The following is a 25912-nucleotide window of genomic DNA, read 5'->3' as shown; positions in this document are numbered from 1 at the left end:
GGTCTTTTTTGTCGTGGTGTTAAGTCTACTGCTCGTCTACATTGTCTACCTCACATTATTTATTTGGAAGTAAGAAGTTTGGGTGGAACCCACGTTACCTGTTTTATCATTAAAAAGTATTACACTTTGTGTTCAAAAGCAGTAATTGTGTGTCTTTCTGTTTATTACATCTTTATTTACATTTTCAGATCTTCCATCACACAGATTAAGAATTCCAATGTTTCAATTCAATTTTATTTATATAGCGTCAAAACAAAATACAGGTTAGAGAGAGGGAGGGGGAGAGAGTGGCAAAGCACATTTCCACTAGATGCAAGATGGAGGAAATAAACAATGACAATGTCAATGATACTAATGAAACAACAACAATAATGACAATATTACAGATGGTGTTGAGCAGAATCATGGGGCAGAGGGTGGTTTGTACAGGTCCAGGCCCTACAGCTCCAAATACCTACAGAGAGTAAGAGGGGAAGAGAAAGTATAAAATGGTGGGAAAGGGAAGATGTTGGGTTAGTAACAGGCATTAAGAATTTCTCAATGAACACAAAGATGGTTTCTCCAGATAATATTGCTGTATTTACACTGCAATACAAACATGCAGACAAAGGCAGATGATGTGGCTTCTCCAGCATCATTTAAATTAATATTTATGTAAGTTTTAGTTTGAATGTATGTAAAACAATGGCAGTCAGAGCCCGTCATTTTTCATCAATATCGCTGAGGTTCTTCTGCAACACAGGAATATATCTGTTATAGGGACTTCCTAACTCTGTTGTAGGCTACAATAAAATAAGTAGTAACTGGTAGAAAGAATAGAAACAAAAGTGCTACATAAATATATACATACATAGGCCAAATATTACTAAAGCAATAATTCTGATTTCATTGAATTTCACTGTATTGAGTGTGGTGTCAGAATTTTCAGAAGAGAATCTCAATCTCTCGTGCACACACTGCCTGTCACAATGCAGCACCATGAAATAAATTAATACAACCTTGGAAGAGGGCACAGTAACTAAGTTTGAAACCCAACATTTAACCCACAATGTCAGTACATTATGTCTACATGATCCCACTTCTCCTTCCAAGACACTGTTTGGTAGAGCTGCACAATATATCGTTTGAGCATCGTCATCGCGATGTACGTGTGCGCAATAGTCACATCGCAGGGCCTGCGATGTAGGAAGCAAATGAACTCATCTAATTCCAAGGGTACCTGACACACGCTGTGCATGCGGACTCTCCATGTGCAGCGATCCACCAATCACATTAGTTCTTATTCAGTGTGCCTCAGCAGACCACGCCCCTGCACATGGAGTGAGTCGCTTGTAACAACATTAAAAAATGAGCAACGAACAAGAGAAAATCACCAAAAACGAAGACTTGGTGCCAAAAAGAAAAGCGACGTCAGTTATCTGGAATTATTTCGGCTACAAGAAGGATGATATTGACCAAACACGTGTTCTGTGTCGACAGTGCCTTGCATCTGTTGCCACAACGAGAGGTAACACAACTAATTTGTTTACTTATTTTCTACTATTTACAAAACAAGGGGTTGTGGACCACTCAAGAATCTGATGTAGAGCTGCTCTTATTATTTTATATCATTTTTGATAAAAAGAAAGATGTTTAGTTTTGCTGTAAAAGATTTCAGTTGTTGAATAAAAGGTTGAATAACCCGTTTATCACTCATTGTTAGTTACTTAATGTAAGTATGAAGCTAGAATGTTCCATTTTAAGATGAAGAGCTCAAAAGGTTCAAAGGTTTGTTTATTGTCATTCAATTCACGTTTGCACATGATAGAACGAAACAAGTACTCAGGTCCCAGCACAATAAAAGCAAGCAATAAAAGATAACAATAAGAATAACCCATTGTTTCGACCCTGTCTGGGTTTTCTTCAGGCTTGCAAACAAATGCTAATTGTCTGACTGACTTGTGCAGAGATGCTTCCCTTTCAGTGGTCTGAGCAAAGGTGAGATCCTTCTCCTGAGCGTATCATTTTATACCCCTCTACTCTTGTGTTTCAATGGTCCCTCCCCTTTTCGACGTTACGGAGCAATACTATAGTTCCCCTACAGATTTAAACTTTTTGTACATGAAATAATCTGAATGTAGGTTTTTAAAGTAAGTATGAATTTATGTATTTATGAAATGATCTAATTTAAGACTAACTTTTTAAGGTAAGTATAAATTGTTGTTTTAATTGTTTAACCCTTGTTCAATCCTCCCAATTGCCATACACCTTTTGTCCTCTGGGGTCAAAAATGACCCTGTCTGGTTTGACTGTTATTAAAAGCATATAGTATAAATGTCAATCAATTCTGTGTTACACCTTTCGTCTAACTTCAGTCCAACCCATTACCACAAATTTTTCCCTTTGTTTTGGAATTTAGGGCCAATATAACTTGTTTACATAAAAGTATACCCTGTTTTTGAGTGAAATTAAAATGAAACAATTAATTATTTTGACTTTATATCATTTTGACTATTTGACTTATCACAGAGTGGTATTTGTCAAAGTTTAGTGAGAATGCCGTTTTTGAATCATTTGAATTGTTTTAATGGCAGCACATAATCACACCTGCTGTCCTATGGGGTCAAAATTGACCCCGTCTGGTTTGACTGTTATTTAAAGTATATAAAGTGGATACTTTACCCAATACTGTGTTACACCTTTAATTACAACTTCATTCAAACACATTAACACCATTTCTTTATTCCATTTGAAATTCAAGGCCTGTAAGACCTCATTTAAATGAACTTTTACCTTGTTTTTGAGTAAAAATAAATAAAATCATCAATTATTCTGACTATAGTTAACGCGTCACGTGTATTGATAGATCATCAGACTGGTATATGTCAAAGTAGAGTTAGGACGCTGTTTTTAAACCACTTCAATTTTTTTTAATGGCAGCAAATAATCACACCTGTTGTCCTCCCAGGTCAAAAATGACCGCGTCTGGTTTGACTGTTTATGAAACAAAGTATAAATTATCACCCACCTCTGTGTTTCAACTTTTTAGTCAACTTTATTCCAACTCATTACCTGACATATAAAACATGTCAACATTCATTTCCAAAATATTTAACTTTTCAAAACTAACTTTTCAGAATAGGGAGAAGGAAGAGCAACGGAAATGTAGCTTAATGCTGACCTTGCGTCGCTTGATGTGAGGTATCACCAGTTGTCGCCCGAGCTCATATTCAGGAAAGGAAGTTTTTTTCCCTACACACAAATTCAATGCATTACTCCTTTCCATATATATTATAAATATTATGAATAATAAATGTGCATTTCCTTGTCAAGGTTATCGACACCCCCTTTGTTGTGATTGTAATCTTCGATGATTTTTGGCCTTTTAACCTGGCCTTTTAACCCTCTAGGCGCCAGAGTTTATTTAGGAAAATATTCCGTTTGGATTGTAAGATTTCAAAAGGCTGTAGCTTGGAAGTGGTGAGAGATAAATTCATAGTGTAAATGAGAAAAATATTCATAATGACCTAAAGTTTGTGATGGGAGTAAATTTAATCATCTAATTTGCATATTGTGACGTCACCAGGTGACTGAAAGTAACTTTCAGTAAAACTGATTTTTGAACATATTTACACAGAAAAAAAATATTTATATTGTCATCTCATCCTCAAAATAAAGGAACAGGAGTTTGATTGGAGTAAATTTACTAATCTAATTTGTATGTCACCAGGTAAAATTCAGTAAAACGGAATTCTGAACATATTTACACAGTAGATTTTTTTTTTTCATCCTCTCATCCTCAGAGTAAATGAACAGGAATCTGATAGGAGTAAATGTCCTAATCTAACTTGTAAAAAGAAAAGAAAACTCTCGCCGTGATCAGCGTGTGTTGCTTGTGTGACAGTGTGCGCAGCTGCAGCACCGTCAGTCACTCGTCTCTGACGAGCGATTGTCATCAGAGGGCAAATCATCCCCTTCTGAATCGCGATCTGCAAAGATCTGTGCAAGCACCTCATCCACACTGTAAAGTCTTTTGGGCATTTTGTTTTTTATTACAAAAATCGCTGTCTGTCTCTCGATCTGTCCAGCACACTTCCGCCACCGCTCCGCGGCTCTCTCCTCTCCCACTCTGCCCGCTTAGCCGCTGCCGCTCCGACAGCCGGTGTCGGGTTTCAAACTTTTTTTTCTCAGGTATTTTGCATAGAAACACACCCCCAAATGACGTCAGGATTGAAGCTGTATCTATTGGCTATCTAGTGGTAGCAAGCAGTAACAGCACAAGGCAGTAGATTTAAAGATATGGGCTGTTTTAATGAGCAATGTTGCCTGTCGCAATAATGCGACTTTGGCACCTAGAGGGTTAACCTAACCCTAACCTGGCACGGCCTGCTGCCCATATTTTTATCCCATATTTCCCTGGTTTACTCGGGATGTACTGTTTGAATGGACAGCGACATCTGAAGGGGACCAGGCGCTCATCCAGTCACATCAGTGCATGGATCGTACATCAACGGCAAGAGAGACACCCACTTGGTCCCATACGTCTCGAACGGGAGCAAGTTTGTCTCGTGCACGGCGATCTTCTCTTGTGTCTTTATCATCAAATCGAATCGCTCTTGAGATTTGATGAAAATGGTAGCACGGAAAATTTCCATGCCAGACTGGGCTTGCAATATACTAGCTGTAGCTTCTTAACTGGATCTGTACATACCAGCGAGAATCAACATACCCACATATGCCTGCAGGACCATTCGATCCATCTTTCTCCACTTGTTGCCATACACACGTTGCCCCTCCTCGTTTCTCATGTTCAATAGGCTTGGGCAGAAACATGTCAAAAGTGGACTTTATGTCATCAATACGAAACCTTGCATATGCGGTTGGACCATGGTGGTTTGTCTCTCTCTCTGCTGTCAACATGCGTCGTTCGTCACTGGGAGGGATGGAAGACCAGATCAATGTTTCATCCTTTGACTGGAAATATTCTTCTATCTCAGCTTGGTCCTTTTCCTCAGATTCTTCCTCATCAGTTGATTTTCATCTTCTCTTCATCATCGTAAGTGCATTCCCCCACTTCTGACACTTCTTCCATTTCAGCTTCAGATTCTACCTCATCATCATGTTCATCATTTTCCTTCACTTCATACCCTTCTTCCATTTCTGCAGCAGGCGATGTGGGGGCTTCTTCAGAGGAAGAAGTAGCATGTGGTCCGTATGTTGGATCAATCACCTCATCATTATTTCAAGTTCAAGTTACTTTATTTGTACCCAGAGGTAGATTTTGTTTGCAGTAGAGTCCTCGTACACACATATGGAAAAAACATAGAGGCACATATCACGCATCATCCAACTTAGGACAGTGGAAATTAAAAAAATGGCAAATTAAAAAGTTCTTACAGGTCCAGATCATACTAAGATATTGAAGTGAACTACAATACTAATAGTAAAAAGAAAATAAGTAAGTAAATGAAATAAATACAGCAATGAGTAAATAAATAAAAGCAGCAATAAATAATCACCTGTGCAAAATATAGCTATGACTTATTCCTCAGTGTAATGGCTGCAGGGACAAAACTGTTTTTGCGTGTTTTTGTTCTACACCTAGGGATTGTAAACCTGCGCTCAAAGGGGAGAAGCTGAAACTCAGTGTGCAATGGATGGGAACTGTCATTTAAAATTGAACCACATATGCGCTGTAGCTGTTTTGTATGCAAGGTCTCCACGTTGAGTTATGGCTCACCAATCAGCCTGCTAGACCACTTTACTATTTGGTTGAGTGAGCTTTTATTTTTCAAAGAGAGGTTCCCAAACCAGGCTGCTAGTGCAAATAATAAAACGGATTCAATAAAAGCATGGTAAAAGAGAGTCATGATGGATTTGTCAATGTGGAAGCGACTCAGTTTCCTCCAACAGAACAGGCACTGATGCCCTTTTTATACACACAGCTTCACAGTTAGTTTCAAATGTGAGTTTTGAGCCTATAATCGTTCCAAGGTTTCCCTCCTCCCCTCTTCTGACCCTGAATCCTTCTCATCAGTTGATTCTTCCTCCTCATTATGTTCAGCATTGTCCTCCTGGTCATTCTTTTCCACAACATGGTTAAAAATGAGCTCACAAGCCTCCTGTGCAGTATAGCGCGTGGGTCAATGACTTGACGCAATTTTTTTGTGTTCTTATGGTTCAGTTGAATTTATAAAAGGTTAAAATTAGAAAATAAACTTACATACATTCTCTTTTTGAAGACCTCATCTAAAATTTCTGGATTTAAATCAATTTTCAGAGAATATTCAGGGGATAATGGCAAAAATGTCAATGTGGTGTAACCATAAAAACTTTGTATCAAATAGTTAAACTTGTTCAAAAAAGGTGAAATTCTCAATAAAACACCCTATCAACTAGTTTGGCATAATCTTACATTTGTGTTGTTTAATAATGAATAAAATACATGGAACACCATTGTTCTGAATATTATAATTAATTTGGGGAATTGTGTCTCTAAAGTCAACTTCCTAAAGTGTCAAGGTGGTGTAACCAACATTTAAGGAGCCATTTTGTTAATTTGTGCAAGAAGACCATGTGACAGGAAATTATATCACAGAGAAGGACCCCTGATTAGCCTAACTGCTGCATGACGAGGTTAGTAACTCTCTTGGAAATCTTGATAATTTGACATTTTTAGGGTATGGTCAGGTGTGCTTAGGGTTACATGTCAAATGGTATGACCCCAGGAAAACATTTATCATTCATAATAATTGTAAAAATAAGTATTTATTTTAAAAAATGTGTTTGAAATCTTCACACCAAGGCCATGTGCTTACATAGGTGTCCATCATAATGCCTGTTAAATTTGAATTTAAATTGAAATGTCAAATGGTGTAACCGGTTTCACCATCTGACTTTTATTACATTCCTTTTGGTTAGAGGCCGATTTTGTCAAATATCAGTAGTTTATGATGCTGATTAAAGATGTAATATGAACTAACTTACTATGTGGAACTATGTTTAAGTGTTGCGTGTTATATTTCTCTTGACGAAGTGGTGATTTATCCACAACTTTATTATCAAAGCTCTGGAAGGTTAGGATAAAATCATTATTTTGCATGGCTTTGATATTTTTTTAAATGTTTAGCTTTAATATATATTTGTATTCCATTCACTTACAATTTTAAGCAATATATAGTGCAATATATGTAATTTCATAATATAGCAGAATGAAGTGGGTGAACAGTGACAATGTTGAACATGAACAGCAGCTTTAAAAAGACTTAAAACTCCAATATGAGAAATGTTAGTCAAAGATTAAAATGTAGATCTGTAAAATTACATTTATTAACTTTCTATTGTTTCATAATTATTGCAATATAATAGAGCCTCTTTTCCCCCAATAGATGCCATTATCAAGCAAAGAAAAAGTGGCTCGTCACAGAGCACGAGTCAGTGCATATCCTGCTGCAAGGGCCAATTACCTTGCCAAAAGGCGCGAAAGGTGGTTTTACACACACACACACACACACACACACACACACACACACACACACACACACTTTAAATACTGTGAAAGAATATCAGGTTAAAGTCAGAGTAATATAGTGATTTAGGCTAATTGCTTTTATTTTTCTATTTTACCATTTAGTTATCAAAGGAGAAAAAGAGAGGGAAAGACTAAAAGTACTCCAGCAGCTGAGCTTTCCAAAACAAAGCAGGAGAAGTTGAGGGAAGAGTGGAGAAATTACCAGCGAGACTACAGAGAACAGAAAAGGGTGCTTGCTGATGTTCTCAACTTAACCCCACAATCTATGGACACGTCAGATGAGCAAATTCAGCATCTCGACAATCCAGAGCCTATGCATAATCATCTGGACGATCATGACTATGAGCAGCCAGTTGTAGAGAGACCGCAAGCATACTCAACCCCTGCAAGGAAAGGAAAGGAAAGGAAAGAAAGAACAAATATTATAGCTCAGTGCTGAAAGAGAGGGAAAAGCTGAGGTCTGAACGTCGCAAAGTTAAAAGGGAACAGAAAAAAAAGAAAATGGTCAGTGAAAAGAACAAAATGAAAAACAAAAAGAAAGCCTCACAAATGAAAAGAGAGGAAGTGGCCAGCTTTCTCTGTAAGGATGAGAATAGTCACATGTCATCACGCAAAAAGGATACAATAACTAAAAATAAAATCAAGCAGCAAAGGAGGGTACTGCTGCACTCTCTCAAGGACCTCCATGCACTGTACAATTCAACAGCCATGAGACACCTCAGAAGTCTGCATTCATGTAGGCTCACATGGAGCCTGTATTGAAGGATGCCATAGGCAAGTGATGGACCAGTGACCCAATACAGGAACAAGAAAAACTTTTTTTTTCTCAGCACAGTGCCTTTTCTGAGTGAGTTTCAAAGGGTCACTTGGAATTTCAGTGAGAAATCGCATGGGAAAGGAGCTCCTGATGGAGTGGAAGGGGCTGTCAAGCGTACTGCAGACACAGCAGTCCAAAGAGGCACTGACTTGCAGACAGCTGAGGAACTTTACAACTTCCTGAAGGATCAGCCCTCAAGCATCAAGTACTTTTGGATATCCGAGGAAGCCATTGCCAAGTACGACGAATCAGTCCCAACAAATGTCCCAGCCGTAAAAAGGTACACTGAAAATTCACCAAGTGACCTCTGAAGAGCCAGCTGCGATTCAGTGGAGGGAAATTTCATGTTTCTGTGCAAGACCTGATATCTGCAAGCACTATGATCCAACTGCAGTAGATCTCCGCAACCTGCAATCAGAAGACCTCCCCTCAACATCTACCAACTTACAGCAGGATCTTAAAGGCAAGTTCATTCTGGACAGATATGAAAGTAAGCCTTTCGTGGGACAGGTCATCCAGGTGGTGGGTGAAGAAGTGGAAGTGAGCTGCATGCAACCCTCTGGGTGGGAAGAATGTCTTCACCTGGCCTCATCCACCTGACATCCTATTCTATTATGAGTCTAATGTGCTGCACATAATCTCTGAGCCAGAACATTTGAACTCACGTCATTCAAAACTCATGACAGAGGACTGGAAACATTTCCCAGCACACACACAGCCCTAAACACACAATTCTCCCTCTCTCTCTATCCCTTCCAGCACCACCTCACACACACAACTTTTGACATGTTTTTACACTTATTCATTGCAGTCAAAACATGAGTTCACATGATTTTTTGAAGTTTGTTTTTTAAATTAATTCATAAAATAACACAAGTTCACATGATTTTTTGATGTTTGTTTTTTAAATTAATTCATAAAATAACACAAGTTCACATGATTTTTTGATGTTTGTTTTTTAAATTAATTCATAAAATAACAAGTCCACATGATTTTTGGATGTTTAATTTGTAAAAATGAATTAATCTTGATGTTTTTTCTTCATTGAAAATAATAAACTGGTTTGTTTCAATTGGTGTAACCAGTATTTTTCATAAAAATATTATAATATTCAGGAAAATTCATGTGGAATAAGATGTAATCCTCTATTGCAATGTATTAACATGTTTTTTAACAGTTTATACATAATTTGTCAAATATTATTTAGAAAACAAAGTGTTTTCAGCATTTGTCCTGCTCTATATTACAAGTAGTACACTTGCATACACTCTAGGTGGAAATAAATATTTAATATTTCTCCTTTGTTGTGGTTACACCACTTGACATTTTCAGGAGCAATCAGTCTTACCTTTCGTAAAAAATAATTCAAATGCTATTTCAAATTGCATGAAACCAACATAAATACAAAATATATATTTTAGCAAATCTGATGCAAGCTTTTAAAACATTTTTGAATTGCTCATAATGCAAACCCTTATTTGTCACTGACCCGCCTCTGCCTCCTCATTGTGCTGCCTGTCTCTCTCAGACTAAAATGTGAAATGCTCCAACACCTGTGAGAGAAGACCTTTTTTGTTGTTGTCATAACCGTTGCTTGACCCCACACATCAAACATCCAAGATCAAAGATGTTTTGGAAAGCAGTATGGTGTGACAATTTGCTCCATCGCACCACTTTGTGCTGCAGGGTCTTATTGACCCCAGAGGACAATTGTTAAGGACAAGTAATTTTATTGAACAATAATTCAATCAAATTATTTCAAATTTATTTAAATCATGAAGAGCATAGTATCGGACAACATCCATTATTTTCAGACCATTTGATGAATAAAAAACAAATTTTGACGGGAAAAGATTTAACTTGGGGTCAGAACCCCAAGTCTACACGAGGGTTAAGGTAAGTATGAATTGTTGTTCTAAGTTTTTAAGGCAAGTATGAATTGTTGATTTTCACTTTTATGGTAAGTATGAATTGTGGTTTTAACTTTTTAAGGTAAGTGTGAATTGCTGTTTTCAACTTTTATGGTAAGTATGAATTGTTGTTCTAACTTTGTAAGGTGTTCTGTTTAAGCCGCACGTGAGTGGTCAACTACATGATGTGTGGTGGCGTCTATGTGTCCGCACTGAGCGGGGGGGAGGGGCGGGGGTTACAGACACAGCACACACAGACAGAGAGAAACAGGAGGGAGGGAGACGCGTGCGTGAGAGAGAGAACAGCCCCTACAGAGATAACACGCTGGAAAGGTGAGAAAATGAGTGACGGCAGGAGACGCAGTAAAATTGAGTGTAGAGTATGCAAGGCTAAAATCTCATATCGAGCAGGCTCTACAAATAACCTGCACAGGCACATTAGAACTGTACATTCATCGGTGCAGTTGGAAGAGAACCTTCTACTAATGAAAGTGCCAGTGTGTCTGCTGCATCTGTTGCTGCTGCTGCTGCTGCAGTTGTAACCCAGCTTTCATTTTGAATTGAAGACCGTCCGGTATTGAATTGTTCTCAGGGGTTGAGAAAGGGACTCCCAATTCAAACAGACAAGGAGCATCTTGTCCGGTGCCTTTGTAAAGAGTAAAAATAATAATTTCATTGTTTATAGAGAATGTAAACAATCATTTGTTTTCACAAAGAAAGAAAGAGGGAAATACATTTGTGTTTTATTTTTATTTTAATCTATTGATGCAGAGTTAAGGTCATACAGTTGTGGTTGTATGTTGATGGTTATGTATATTTCTATGGTTTCCACTTCCAGCATTTGTAGCATTTCAGTTCAGAAATTGAAAATTGTGAATAAAACTGGATAGGTAGTAAACTGCTACCATAACCCTGGATAAATTCCACTTATTGGTTACCCAGTGTCTACACTACACCACCACAACCCAGAGCTCTATAAAGACAGTTTGTGTAAAAGGCTATGTACTTAAAAATTAATTTTTTGTAGCACTCTGTTGAGTATAATAAGCCATATAAATAATGAATATTTGTACATTAGTAATTAAATTTACACATAATTTTACATTATTTTTTGTAATCAATTAATTGAAGCAACAAAAAATCGGAGGAGCCACTTGGGAGCTGAAAGACCCGGCTCTTTTTAGTGAGCCGAGCCATAAGAACAGGCTCTTTTAAAACAGCCGGAAGTCCCATCACTAACGGGAGGTGCACGGTCCTTCCCACTTGAAGCCTCAATCACTCTGTCCCAACTGGGTTGATGGTCGCGCTGGCGCCTCCTGCCGTAGCGTACCTCTGTCCAACCCCCATCCATTGTTTTGTTTTGAAGCTGTGTATTTATGTAATTATAGTTATTGAAATATTATTATTATTATTATTATCGTCTACGAAATGAAAATACATTTATGTATTTTTTAACTAACTAAAATGATCTATGAATTGAAAAAAATTAATTTGTGTGTAAAATGAAAAGAAATTAAATTGTTTTTAAGTATATAAATGAAAAAAGTGTGTGCCAAGGGTGACGTTTTGACCTGCAGCACTTCCTCAAGCCAAGGCGCACTAAAAAGAAAACAAGTTGGCTGTTCTTGACTGGCTGACTGAGGTGCTTCTCTTCCTGTGGTCAGAGCAGAAGTGAGCTCTCTCTCCTACAAGCCTCCTTTTATTACCTCCCGATTTTGTGTCCCTTAAGCTTTAGTGGTTTCTTCTTAGATTGTCCTTTTCACTTCATTTGTCCCTCCCCCTTTCCTCCAATGTTACAATCTCCATATGAATTTAGATAAATTTAGAGTTTTTAAGGTAATTATGAATTGTTAACTTTTTAAGGTAAGTAAGTAGAGGTGTGTAGCACTAGTGTCCGCCAGACACACTATTAAAGCACCGATTCTTGAAACTTGGCAAAAACATGCCCCACTAAGAAAAGTGCTAATTATGTTGGAAATTAATAACATTTTCATGAATAAAAAGAATCAAGGTTATAATCAGGGGGTCCTTTGCACATATGTAAGGTTCTTTTATAGGTTTATTTTTATATGCTGGCCCATTGCCTACAAAATCAGTTGTCCTCGGATAGGAGAATCATTTCAACTTGATTAAAAAAGAATAATATCTTTACCACATGACAGAGTACATTGTAATATGTACGAACAGTGAGTTTTGAACAATATTTACTATTATTTTGTGGTTGCTCAAAATGTGTCCCACATATTCGTCACCACCGTCAGATATTTATAAAAAGCAATAAAATCAGGCAACTACAAGGTCAACTACATTCCTGAGGACCCCATTTTCAAACCTTCAGCTCTACTGCATGCTTCAAGATCAATCAAGCTCCCGTAAGTTTGCTATTTTCTCTTAAACTTGTTCATATTTTTGGACACTGCTACTGTCACAACCATAACATGTCAACACCATCTCTTTTGTATAAAAAATATTAGATTAGATTATGACATAAATGTTTACTTTTTACGAAGAGGTCTGAAGTAGCTAGCAACAGAGGGTAAACAAGATGGCTAATGTGAACAACTCATGCATATCATGTGAAAGAGTAGGTTTTTGTCACCACCGTCAGGTTTTCTGTCTGACGGTGGTGGTGACAAAAACCTCCAAATAGTCCTCAACAGAGGCTAGAATATAATTGTTGATCTGTAATGTTTCATTAACCTCTTTTATATTTTTATTTATGTAATTCCCCCTATATTTCTTCCATATCGTCCAACCCTAGGGGATGAGGTGCGCCTTCCTTCTCTCTCAATTCACTATTATGCCATATTCATTTGGCTTACGTCATTTGGGATGCACATAGTGCACCTATTACCTACGTACATAGCACATAGTATACAATATCCCTTGTAGGCTATGCATCTCCAATGACTAAAGCCAAATGAAAATGGCATGACAACATTTAACCAAATCTAACATTCACTGTAATTGTTATGTGCTTTATTTCTCACTGCGCATGTGCAAGTTACAGGTTTGTTCTGGGGGAGGAATGCGGAAGTCTGTCATTGTTATTGGTGTGCTGAGGTTGCAGTAAAGTCATGAAAACCTACAGTTGTCATCGTAGTTATTGAGCCAACATTGGTAGTAGAGGATGGCCGCTGGTAACTATAAAGTTCCGCCAGCGTTTGATGAGAAGAAATCTTATGAAAGCTGGAAAAATGAGGTTGAAATCTGGAGACTGGTTAGTGACTTGGATAAGAAGAAGCAGGCCCTGACGGTTGCCTTGTCGCTAATGGGAAGAGCGAGGGACAGCGCGCTGGAAGTAGCCGCAGAGGATTTGAACATAATGGATAATGGAATGACTACACTTCTGAAAAAACTGGACTCTGTGTTTTTGAAAGAGGAAAAGGACCGCCAATACGAGGCGTACACGGAGTTTGACCGGATAACGAAAGACAATGGCGTTTCGATAGTGGATTACATTGTTGAGTTTGAACGGAGGTACAACAGAATTCACCAGTTCAAAATGGAGCTCCCGGATGCAGTGTTAGCATTCAAGCTGCTAGACACTGCGGGACTGAATGTTAAAGATAAACAGTTGGCGCTTACCGCTTGTCCACGCCTCACGTTTGACAACATGAAGGCCACATTGAAGAGGATTTTTGGCGATACTACGCCACAGAGGGGCGCTGATGCACTGCAGGTGAGCGGAGATGCAACTGACGCTGCCTATTACACAAAGATTACCGGCAGAAGAGAAAGTAGGTCAAATATGCAACGTCAAACAGCTGTTCAAGGTACCAATCCGCTTGACAGATACGGCAGGAGAACGAGATGTGCAGTCTGCCAAAGCATATATCACTGGGCAAAGGACTGCCCCCACAAAAATGAACATGCTAAACTGACAGAAGATGAAAGACAAACAGAGTTTGAAGAATGCAACATTACTTTATTGTCTAAAGACACATTGTCTAACACAGAGATTTTCATGTTGGAGTCTTTGGGATCTGCTGTGATTGACACGAAAAATGGCTTGATCATTATGTCAGTCAACTAACACAGGATGAGTTACTTAAAATGAAGGACATAAAAAGTGCAAGACCATTCAAGTTTGGTGATGGGAGAATTGTCCATTCCACAAAGAAAGTGAAAATCCCAGCTGTGATAGCACAGACTAGATGTCAAATTGAGACAGAAGTTGTCCCAGCCGATATCCCTTTGCTTTTAAGCAAAACGTCACTGAAAAGAGCAGGTGCAGTTTTGGACATTGAGAATGACAAAGCCATTATTTTCAAGCAACCTGTGAAACTTGAACTGATATCGTCAGGACATTATTGTGTGAACTTGAGGGATGAGAGTTCCCCAGGTGGAAGTGACATCCAAAATGAAGATGACATCCTAATTGTGACAGAAAACATGACAAAACAGGAAAAACAAAAAATTCTATTGAAACTGCACAAGCAGTTTGGACATGCCTCAGTTGACAGACTGAAAAAACTACTGACCTGCTCAGGTAATACTGATGAGGAGTGCACCACAATCCTGAAGGATATTGTAAAGAACTGTGAGACATGCATTAGATACAGTAAACCAAAGCCAAAGCCAGCAGTAGGTTTACCCATGGCCTCAACCTACAATGAAACTGTAGCTATGGACTTACATGAGCTAGAGCCAGGAGTGTGGTATCTGCATGCCATTGACCACTTCACACAATTCAGTGCAGGGAGCATTATAACCACCAAGAAACCCAAAGAGATAGTGAAGCACTTTATTCACTGCTGGATAAGTGTTCATGGTCCTCCACGCAGACTGTTCACTGACAATGGGGGTGAATTTAATAATGAGGAAATGAGGGACATGGCTGAAAACTTTGAAGTGAAAACGACTGCAGCTTATAGTCCATGGAGCAACGGTCTATTAGAAAGGCATAATCAAACTCTCACTGAAATCCTGTTGAAAGTAAAGAGAGACAACGGATGTGATTGGAAGACAGCCCTAGACTGGGCCCTGATGGCAAAAAAACTATGCACAATGTACATGGCTACAGTCCCTACCAGCTAGTGTTCGGGCAGAACCCAAATTTGCCGTCAGTTCTCACTGATAAGCTCCCAGATCAGAAGGGACTAGCATGGCTACTTGGATGGCCCAACACATCTCAGCACTACATGCTACAAGGAGAGCATTCACAGAAACAGAATGCTCTGAGAGGATACGAAGAGCCCTTCGTAAACAAGTGCGACCCACTGATGACCGATATGAAATGGAGGATAAGGTTTACTACAAACGGGTGGATTCTACAGAGTGGAAAGGTCCAGGTGTGGTCATCGGCCAAGATGGTGTGGTGATGTTTGTTCGCCATGGAGGCACTTATGTTCGTGTACATCAATCCAGACTTCGAAAGGTTGATGGCTCGCAAGATATGCTGAGAGAAAGAGATAATCAGTTGATGGGAACTGAAAATGCCACATTACCAGAAACTGGACTCTATAAAAATAAGACTGACAATAAAAGTGAGGAAGAGGCACCCTCAAATGATGAAGATGCTGAGGATAACAATGAGCCCCCTCACACATCAACACACTCAAATACTACTTGTGAAAGGACTTAAGCTGAAAACTGGACAAGTAGTTACATACACAGACAGTGGAAGTGACCAAGTACACACTGGAAAAATCCTCAGCCGGGCAGGAAAGGCCACTGGAACGCACAAAAACTGGTACAATTTACAGTACACAGAGCCTGAGGAAATTGCTGGTACAACTGGATCAGTGGACTTAGGACAAGTAGACAATCTTCAACTGGGTCCATCTGAACATGTTGAGTTATGTGCAGACTGCCATAAAGAGGACGTACTGATTGTGAATGATGAAGCCTTCATACCTGCCAAACACGCTGAACTCAGCAACTGGAAACAGAACAATGTGTTTGAAGAGGTGAAAGATGAAAGTCAGAAATGCATCTTTACAAGGTGGGTGTGCACACTCAAGGAGACACCAGATCGTGTTGTCCCTAAAGCCAGACTAGTTGCAAGAGGCTTTGAGGAAATGAACACTGAGGAGCTACCAAAAGATTCACCTACGTGTGCTTCAGAGTCCCTAAAAATGATCATGGCTGTTATATGTCAAAAGAAATGGCAGCTGAACTCCATAGACATTGAAGCAGCCTTTTTGCAAGGTAAAGAGTTAACCCGAGATGTCTACATTCGGCCTCCCCGAGAAGCTCAGAGCAAAGGAACTGTGTGGAAGTTGAAGAAGTGTGTTTATGGCCTGACAGATGCTTCTCTGTACTGGTACAACAGGGTAAAGGACATTATGCAGCAGTCGGGAGGTACTGTTTCAAAAGTTGACCCAGCAGTGTTCTACTGGTTGGATGACTCCTACCATGTGATGGGAGTCCTTGCTTGTCATGTGGATGACTTTATCTGGGGAGGTTCGGAAACGTTCTCCATGACAGTCATTTCTCACTTGAAAGCTACTTTTCAAATTGGACGTGAAGAACACAACAGCTTCAGCTACATTGGGATGGAGGTACTCTCTGTAGAGGATGAAATACAGGTGCAACAATGGATGTACATAAAAAATCTCCAACCCATTCATGTGGACCCCACGAGAGCCCCCCCCTAACAGACACTGAATATGATATGCTTAAGTCAAAGATTGGCCAAATATTGCGGGTGGCGAGGCAGAGCAGACCCGACATAATGTGTGACATATCCATCCTGGCGTCAAGTACAAAGCATGCCACTGTTCAGACTCTGCACTGTGCAAATAAACTGATCAGAAAACTAAAGTCAGAGGAGGTGACTTTGAGGTTTCAGTACTTGGGAAAAGACAGCTCCCTAAAGCTGGTGGTGTTCAGTGATTCATCCATGGGAAATCTTCCAGATGGAGGCACTCAAGGTGGGCACCTGATCATGCTTATGGGAGAGGTTGGAAGATTCTCGCCTATATGCTGGCAGTCAAAAAGGATCAGGAGAGTTGTTCGGAGCACTTTAGCTGGAGAGACTTTGGCACTTGTAGATGGCATCGACAGTGCAGTCTTCCTAGCTACACTGTACTCAGAGATCACCACAGGTGACTGTACAAGCAACAATTTGCCTATAGTGTGTGTAACTGACAACCACTCTCTTTTGGATGCTGTCAAATCCACCAAATCAGTCACAGAGAAAAGACTCCGTCTAGAGATCAGCAGTGTCAAGGAACTCATCCACTCTGGGACTATTCAGCAGATCATGTGGTCAGCAACTAAGGAGCAGCTCGCTGACTGTTTGACCAAGAAGGGGGCGTCTGCACTCGTTTTGCTGAGGGCTCTCAGCGAAGGTGTATGGCAGCGTAAAAGCTAAATGGACTAAACAACAAAGTTTTTTTTACTGTTCTACTTTAGTTATTAAAGCTGAAACTTTAAACCTGGCTATCTGTTAAGGACACTAAAAAGGAGAAAAATAAATATTTTCTTTGCACTGTTTTTCTTTGAAGAGAAAAGGGGAGTTTGTTATGTGCTTTATTTCTCACTGCGCATGTGCAAGTTACAGGTTTGTTCTGGGGGAGGAATGCGCAAGTCTGTCGTTGTTATTGGTGTGCTGAGGTTGCAGTAAAGTCATGAAAACCTACAGTTGTCATCGTAGTTATTGGGCCAACAGTAATTCCCCCCAATTTCATAGTCATTACACTCAACTTTGACTTTATGTATTTTAGGAAGTTATGGCTAGGCAGCAGCTATCTGTGGAGGAGAGAAGGAGAAGAAACAGGGAATATCAAAAGAAGCGTAGAGAGAAAACACACAGTGATGCAGAGTTAAAGGAGGAATACCTCAGAACGGAAAGGCAAAGATGGAAGAAGAGGGTGGAGGAAAGGAAGATAAAAAATATCAATGACTTGAATGAAAGGGAAAAGAGAAGTCAGAGAAAGGCTTGGAAACATAGTCAACAAGTATCAAGAGAACGTAAGAGAAAGGGCTCAGATCACCCAGAAACTCCCCCAGACAGTCCAGTGGATCAGGCCATACACAAGCCAGCTTGGAGTAGGCAGGCTATAGCAGGAGAAAGGGAAAGAAAGAAAACAGGAGCGAGATTCTCTAGAGAGATGAAAGCTATGAGAAATAAACTTCAAGAGGTAACAAAGGATAGGAACAGAATGAAAAAGCGTTGGGTATGAGAACAAGCTTGGAATAAAAAAACACAAGAATCCCCAAAAAATACAGAGCAGCTGCTGCGGGGAAGCCAACTCAAAAACCCCTCCATTAAGAAAACTCTGCTGTTCAACAACACACTCATTCATGAATTGAAACAAAACAAGTCTGCCCACAAGAACAAGAACTTGACTCTGTCAGGCAAGGTTCTCATATAACACACTGCGGAAGAGGAGGCCTACTGACAAAAAACACATTCAAGCAATTACTCAGAAGGTTCAGGATTTCTACCATAATGCAGCAGGAATGACAACTGACAAACAGGACACAATCACACGCAAGAAAATAAAGCATCAGAGAATGATTCTGACTGATACAGTATTGAACCTCCACAAGGAGTTCACCAAGAAGGAACCGAGAGTGAAGCTCAGTTATTCATCCTTCTGTGCCTTACATCCATTCTATGTCACAGCACCAAGACCGTCGGATCATAAGACACGCCAATGTCAGTACCATGAGAATGCTAAGCTGATGCTTGAAGTCCTAAGAGAAAATGGTGTCGTCAAGTCTAGCAAACCGGAGGATAGTTTTGAACTTGTCTGCTGTTCACAGACAAGCGAGGCATGTCTTCTGCGCTCCTGCACCCGGTGTCTCCACAAACATACACTTCCCACACCACAGCAAGACCAGACCAATGTTGAATGGCAGCAATGGGAACGAGTTCAGGATCAAACAGCAGATGGGCTCCACTTCAACACAAGACTTGCGATGCACAGTGGCACGCTGGGAGAGCTTCTCCAACGATATGAAGACAAACTGAAGACAGAAACAACAACACACGTGTGCTCAGTTCAGAACCAGACCCATGGATTAAAGCAAAAAAAAATCTTTTGACTGAAATGTTTTTTCGAGCTGTAGCCAAGTCATATTCCCAATTTGTAATTTCTGAAACATGTTACAGGGCATTTTACTTGACACGTGCTAAAAAAATAAGATAAGATTTACAGCCTCACCCCACACCATGTTCTCTAATGCAGACATCAAGCTTAAATATTTGACCAACAGTGTTTTACAGGAGGATGATCTGAACAGCTGTTCTATTCACACTTAAAATGTTTTTTGTCTTTTCAATGTAATTTTCAATCTATGAAATCAATCTGTGCCTTTTTTTTGCCAAGCTTCTCTCAAGTTTTACTCTTTCAAATAATCAACCACCTACAGAACTTTTCGGTACGCTATTTTTCTACTTCTTCTCATCATCATTATCATTAATTATTATCATTAATAATATTGTTTAAAGTGAGCCTCTTATCGTTTAACAGAAAAATACATCATACATACAGCAACTTTTGCAGCCTTGTCAGTCTGATGGCGAGTTATCACCTGTCATCACTAACATACTGTTAATAATCAAAGAAGCTCTGAGGCTTTGTTCTATATGTTATAATACAAGATTTAAGCATTGAGCTACAATCAGGCAACATTCATGATTTTGTACAGTTAAACTAACCAAAAGCTTCTTATTGATCATCATTATAAAGTTTCAGGGCGTTCCTGTAACCATGGTAACTCACGGTGCCAGAGGGGAGGGAGAGACGCTGAATGAAGCCGTTTACACAGATACACTCCAGAAAAAGTCCAGACTATAGCTGTTATTTCACACATGTAGCACACAACAGGGGACTCTCCGTGTCAGACGAGTTCTCACATGCCGACTAAACTCAATTGTTAACGTAGCAGCGCGATGAGTCCGTGTTGAGATCCCGCCCTGTGTGGGTCACAAGAACAAGAAGAACTTTTCTCTCCTCTGCAGTGTCCCTCCAACTCTAGGTTTCAAGAGAACAACCAGGAACTTCTTCCCCACCTCACATGGGAAGGGAGCCCCAGACGGCATTGGAGGAACTGTGAAAAGGACTGCAGACAGCCTTATACTGCGGGGAATGACATTGTAAATGGGAATATCTTCCATGAGATGGTTGGCAGAAGCCTCTGCAGCACTAAGCTCCATCATTACTGAAGCTGACATGCAGCCATACGATGCACTCCTTTCTCAATCACTAAAACCTGTACCTGCAGCAAGGAAACTCCATCAGGTCACACCAACACACCGAAACGACTCTGAGATCCATTGCAGATCACTGTCCTGTTTCTGCAGTGAGCCACAAATGTGCAAGTGTTTCAGCCCAACAATATTCCAGGTGACTGCCAACACACCAAGGGTACAGGTTGAGGATGATGGTCCTATACCAATGCAAAAGAGGAAAGGTCCTTTGGCAATGTTGAAGGAGGAAACGGAACGGGAGGAAAGTGAGCAAGAACCACTGACCAAGAGTGGTCCTGACGGGACTGCGACAGATCTATCTGCTGATGTAGTTCATTGCAGAGATTGGCTTGCGGTCATTTATGACCAGAACTGGTGGTTAGCAAAGGCTGTCACTGTGGACTCATCATCAAGATGTGGAAGTGGAGTTTTTCCACCCTCATGGGCCCAACACACAATTCTATCCAAAAGGAGGTGGAAAGGATATGTGCTTCATACCATTTGACCATATTCTGGTCAAACTTGTGGAACCGTCATCACCAGGTTGTGTAAGCAGGACGAGGGAGATATACAACCTGTCTGCTGAAGTCATGGATTTCATAGAGGAGAAACATATACACCATATACTTCCTGATGAAGCTAAATGAGTGGTGGAGTGATGTAAAACAGTCAGGGAATACTCACAGGGGTTCACAAATTATTATTATTATTTTTGTGCCAGATGTGTTTTGTGGTATTTACACAGAATGCTTTCTGTAATTTGAAACATTTCAGTTTACAGGGTCTGTACACATTTTTCAACGTCAAATTCAAGCACTTTTAAGGGTCATTTTCAAAATTTTCCAGCACCTTATCGCTGGGGTAAAATACATATCTACAGGAATATATATACTCATTTTTTTTTTTTTCACTTTATCACAATTATGTACATTGTATTACGCTGTAAACATCTAAAATTATGTTTCATAATAGCACAAAGTTTAAAAATTAAAGGAGAATACAAAGTTTTATCCAAAAAAAGAGAAGCCACTTGACGTTCTTCAGGCACACTCTCACCGAGACAAAGAGAGACCTGAGAGGACCCTGTAATTTTCTTTTTTGACATAGATTTTTATGTTTCAAAATGTGTCACCTATCTGTAAGAAGTCTTGGCTTGCCATCTAATCTGGCAGAGTCAATATATAAAATAAATAAATAACTTTATTAGAAACTTTATTAGAAGTAAGTTATGAAAAGTGGAGAAAAGTGAACATTCCCTTTTCACACTTAAAGCTCTTACAGATGTCAGTGCCTGGTGTGACGTTACAGAGACAAACTGAACAGTCCCGTTTCTGACTCTGGAACTTTCAGCTCTGGTGTTAACCAGTGTGAGTGACTCATCTGCTGACAGCCTGTCAGCAGCAGGAGAGATGCTCTGTGCTGCACAGAGCGCTGTTCGCTTATTCATCAAAGTTTATTAATATTGAACGTGTCATCAGTCCAAATTGCATCAAATTCGACCTTCTCCTCAGCCATCCTTCTCTATTGCTACCAGGCTGCATGTGTGACGATACACACACAGGCCATAGACTGCATACACAGACAGTCAGGCGCTAACTTAGCTAGGTCATGTAACGTGATTAATGGTGCGTTGATTATTCTTTAGCGTGTTATGGTTTCCATATTAATCACATGCGTTAACGCGTACTTTTTTCTACAGTCTATGGTTAACACGTTAACTTTGACAACCCCACATTTTATATAATTTAGTCTGTAAAACCGCTAATTTAGCTAACGTTAGCGGTTAGCATAAACAAAGTGTTAAGGTGCAGCGTTGGTCTAAGTTACTCAATAAGTCTTAACTTCCTTTTATGTGACTGGAGAGCACAGGCTCTCCCATTGCACAAATGCCTCCTGGCATTTTGTCATCTCTTGCTCTCTCTCTTTGAAGGGGGCAGGGCGGGGTTACACACAGACTGGCAGGTCGCAGAGAGGCTCAGCGGAGCCCAGGCAAAAAAATCTCCACATAAGGTTCTCTTACTGATTTTATTTCTCCTTGTAATAAGCAAACTATCCAGTCTGATCCCAATTTTGTGAAAAAGACAGAGTTATAATGTCAAGCATTTTCAAGCACTTAAACTAAAATCCAAGCACTTTTCAGACCTTGAAAACACAACATTGACATTCAAGCACTTTCAAGGATTTCAAGCACTTTCAAGGATTTCAAGCACCCGTACGAACCCTGAGTTTATGGAAAAGAGACTGTAAGACGTAGTTATTCATTTATCTGTTCTTCACGTCCAATATACAGTTTAGTTTACAGAAGAATATGATCTATATTATTTTATTAGTGAGGGGCACTACATGACAGTTAAATATGAGGTCAGTGAGGAATTCTATCTTCTTGCTACTGGAAATGATTTCTTTTTTACTTATGATGATTATTAAGGGGCACTTTTATTAATGATAGCCTATTGCTAATTCAACATGTTTCTTATTGACTGTTTGCCACAGTGCTCACTAGGGCTGAACGATTTATCGTTTTCTGATCGAAATTGCGATTTCAGACAACGCGATCATGTGATCGCCAAAGCTGCGGTTTTTGCAGCGCTCCTGACTGACCCAGGATCTGTTGTGTCAACTATTTTACACATACATGCCGTCTCTCTACCATCCTGCCAAGCTCACCAATCAGAAGCGGCATGCTACTCGTGGACAGGTCACGCTAACCAATCAGTATTAACCTGTTCCTTAACGTGTTCTGAAATGGCTCCAGCTGGACCAGAAGCGGAGTTAGGGGATTTAATCCCGAAGAAAAACAGCACATTGGTCATTTGGAAGTATTTCGGGTTTGAGACGTGCACCAGAAACAGGTACTGTGCAAAACCTGTCGTGCTAAAGTTGCAACATCCAGCGGAAACACAACCAATTTATACCGGCACTTGAAAAATCAACACAGGCATTTGCATGACGAGTGCATGACGAAAAAGTCTGGTGAAAATGATACTCAGGCCCACTGTAGCAAACAGACTACAATTACAGCATCTTCTGCCAGAGTAACTCCGCATGATAAGAGCAGCCACCAGGAATTGTTTTGTATTTTATTTAAAGGAACTTGGGGCAGGATCAAGAAATAAGACTCAATAGTGACACGACGGCCTTTGTGGCTGTTAGGGTAACTGCAGCCATCAGCCATGCATGTTTCTTGTTAATAAATACATTTGGAAGCAATTTTTAACTTTAGTTTTCATCCTTGCATTAGAGTAATAGCATTTAATGTTTTAATGTTACTGTACATTGTGAATATTGCACTGAAGCTTGATTTGAAGGAAATCGTGAATCAAATCGAAATCGCAATACCTGCCAGAAAAATCGCAATTAGATCTTTTCCTAAAATCGTTCAGCCCTAGTGCTCACAATTGTTATTTGTTATCTGTTCTTCACGTCTAATATACAGTTTACAGAAGAATATAATGTATTATTTTATGAGTAGGGGACACTAGATGACAGTTTAAGATGATGTCAGTGATGCATTGTACATTATTCCTACTGGTAATGACTTTATTTTTTACTATGATGATTTATATATTTGATGACATGTAAGTAAACGTATGATGTTAGATCTTTTACACGTGAAACAGTATAAAAAATGAACAAAATTGAATATTCAACATTTAACAGCATGTGTACTAAGAATGCCAGATAATGATTTAAAAGCTCTAAATACATATTAGACCAAATAAATAAAAATTAATTTGCTTTTTATTGTGTCTGACAGCGTTGACAATAACTGGAAAAACGCCTATTTTATGAAAAAATTACAAAATGAGGAGGTTGCATCGGTACATTGCTGAACAGCCAAGACCTTGGTCTATAATGATATACCTTCAGATTTTGTAATTTAACTAACTTTTTATTTTCAAAATTAAAACCTGTTTTATCCAAATTCCCAAGAATCATTGAAAGCCACTGGACCAGTTCTAGGTTCTGATGGAGTGGGGCGACAGGTTCAAATTAAACCAGAGACCAGGTTCTTTAAAATTAAAGCCGGTACTTTAAAGTCAACAAGAACAATAAACATAACAGTGTTCAGACAGTGTCTAAGGTATCCTGCAGGTACGGGTTAGGGTTGGTATTCACTTTCCCTTTTTCAGGTTTATTTTCCTAAATAAGAAATATTCTTCCTTAATAATTCATCCAGGTAGGATGATTTAAATTAGAGATTTTGTTATGTTAGACCGGTCTGTGACTAACTATCTCAATTTATGGTAATAGGTTGCACCTATTTTGGTTTCCTTATTGTTCTATTAATTCCATAAGTAGAAAAACCTTTTCACCATTTAAAGGCATCTAAATCCAAATAAAGTGAAACAATATTACACCTTAAATTACAATATTGACAATTATGAAACAGAATGTAAACATGTAACACTTCAGTTCAAGTTCAATAAGTTTAAGTTCAGTTCAGTTATTGTTCCAACTCAGTTCAGTTCAAAAGAAATATCTACAACACTCCTACCTCTCTGGCAGCGAGTTTACCAGTAATCCATCCGGCAAATCCTCATTGAAGCGATGAATATGAAGGTGAAGATGAAGATGTCTTTAAGGAACGTAGTCTGTGGGTTTGTTCGCCATCTTGTGTCCCACGGTCGCGTGCGTACGTGCTGTCTCCCGCACCGAGGGAGAGTGTCTCTCTGGTCAAACTTCATTCAGGAGCAAGCAAAAAAACCTGACCTGTACAGCAGGCCATAAACAAAATAAATTACTCTGTCCATGCAAATGAAATAGCCTTTTACAGCGAGTTTAAATCATAATGTAATGTACATAATGATGTAATCTTTTTACATGAAATAAAACTCTTTGGTCGATAAACCGCAGACTATTAGCCGCTAAACAGTTTAGCTAAGGCTAGCTCTCTTTGCTAGACCAGTCACTCATTCAAGTGCAAACAGTACAACGAAGCATCAATAAAACGAGCTGAAACTCACCAAAACCGCTGTGGCTTATTCAAACATGGTCCTCATGAAACACCAAGTAGATGGGTATTATTTTCCAGGCGTTAAACCAACTGTCTTTGTAACTATTTCACTCCTTAATTTCTCTGCTTCTCTCCCCTCCCCCCTTCGATCTCAGCTCTGCTCAGCTCTGGCCGGAGCATGCGTAAACACGGGCAACGGGTGCCTTAAAGGGGAAGCGTCATCACATTTCTTAAAGGCATTTTTAAATCATTGCCATTAAATTATTGCCGAATCTGTGTTAAAGCAACACTAGGTAGTTTTTCGACCTTAAAATAATGTTTCTAAACTCAGTCAAGTGGTAGAAAAACGGTTAATAGGATGAACGATGACGTCTCTGCAGCCTGAGGGGGGTCGCGCCGGCAGAAACCGCACTGTGTAACTTCCCAGAGCGGGTTTATTCGTCAGTGGATTTAGCCAGCAGCTACTTGGATTTTTTCGTAAACCAACGCCATAGCCGAGCCAGCTAAAAAGGCCAAGAAGGTATTGTCTGAGGAGGCGAAGAAAAGAAAAAGAGAAAGTGATAGAACAGAG

The 25912-nt window shown here is 39.5% G+C and overlaps 1 long non-coding RNA gene across 1 annotated transcript; it reads right to left on the bottom strand.

The window, feature by feature from the left end:
- Positions 1-212: 212 nt before the first annotated feature.
- Positions 213-25449, bottom strand: LOC141014656 (uncharacterized). The gene is made up of 3 exons (XR_012180508.1): positions 25352-25449; positions 24883-25097; positions 213-454 (listed from the first exon to the last, which is right to left on the bottom strand). It is a non-coding gene; the product is annotated as an uncharacterized lncRNA (long non-coding RNA).
- Positions 25450-25912: the final 463 nt, after the last annotated feature.

The sequence above is a fragment of the Pagrus major genome, chromosome 19 (genome assembly GCF_040436345.1).
Source record: "Pagrus major chromosome 19, Pma_NU_1.0".
NCBI classification, from domain to species: Eukaryota; Metazoa; Chordata; class Actinopteri; order Spariformes; family Sparidae; genus Pagrus; species Pagrus major.
This window is presented reverse-complemented; position numbering and strand designations above follow the sequence as displayed.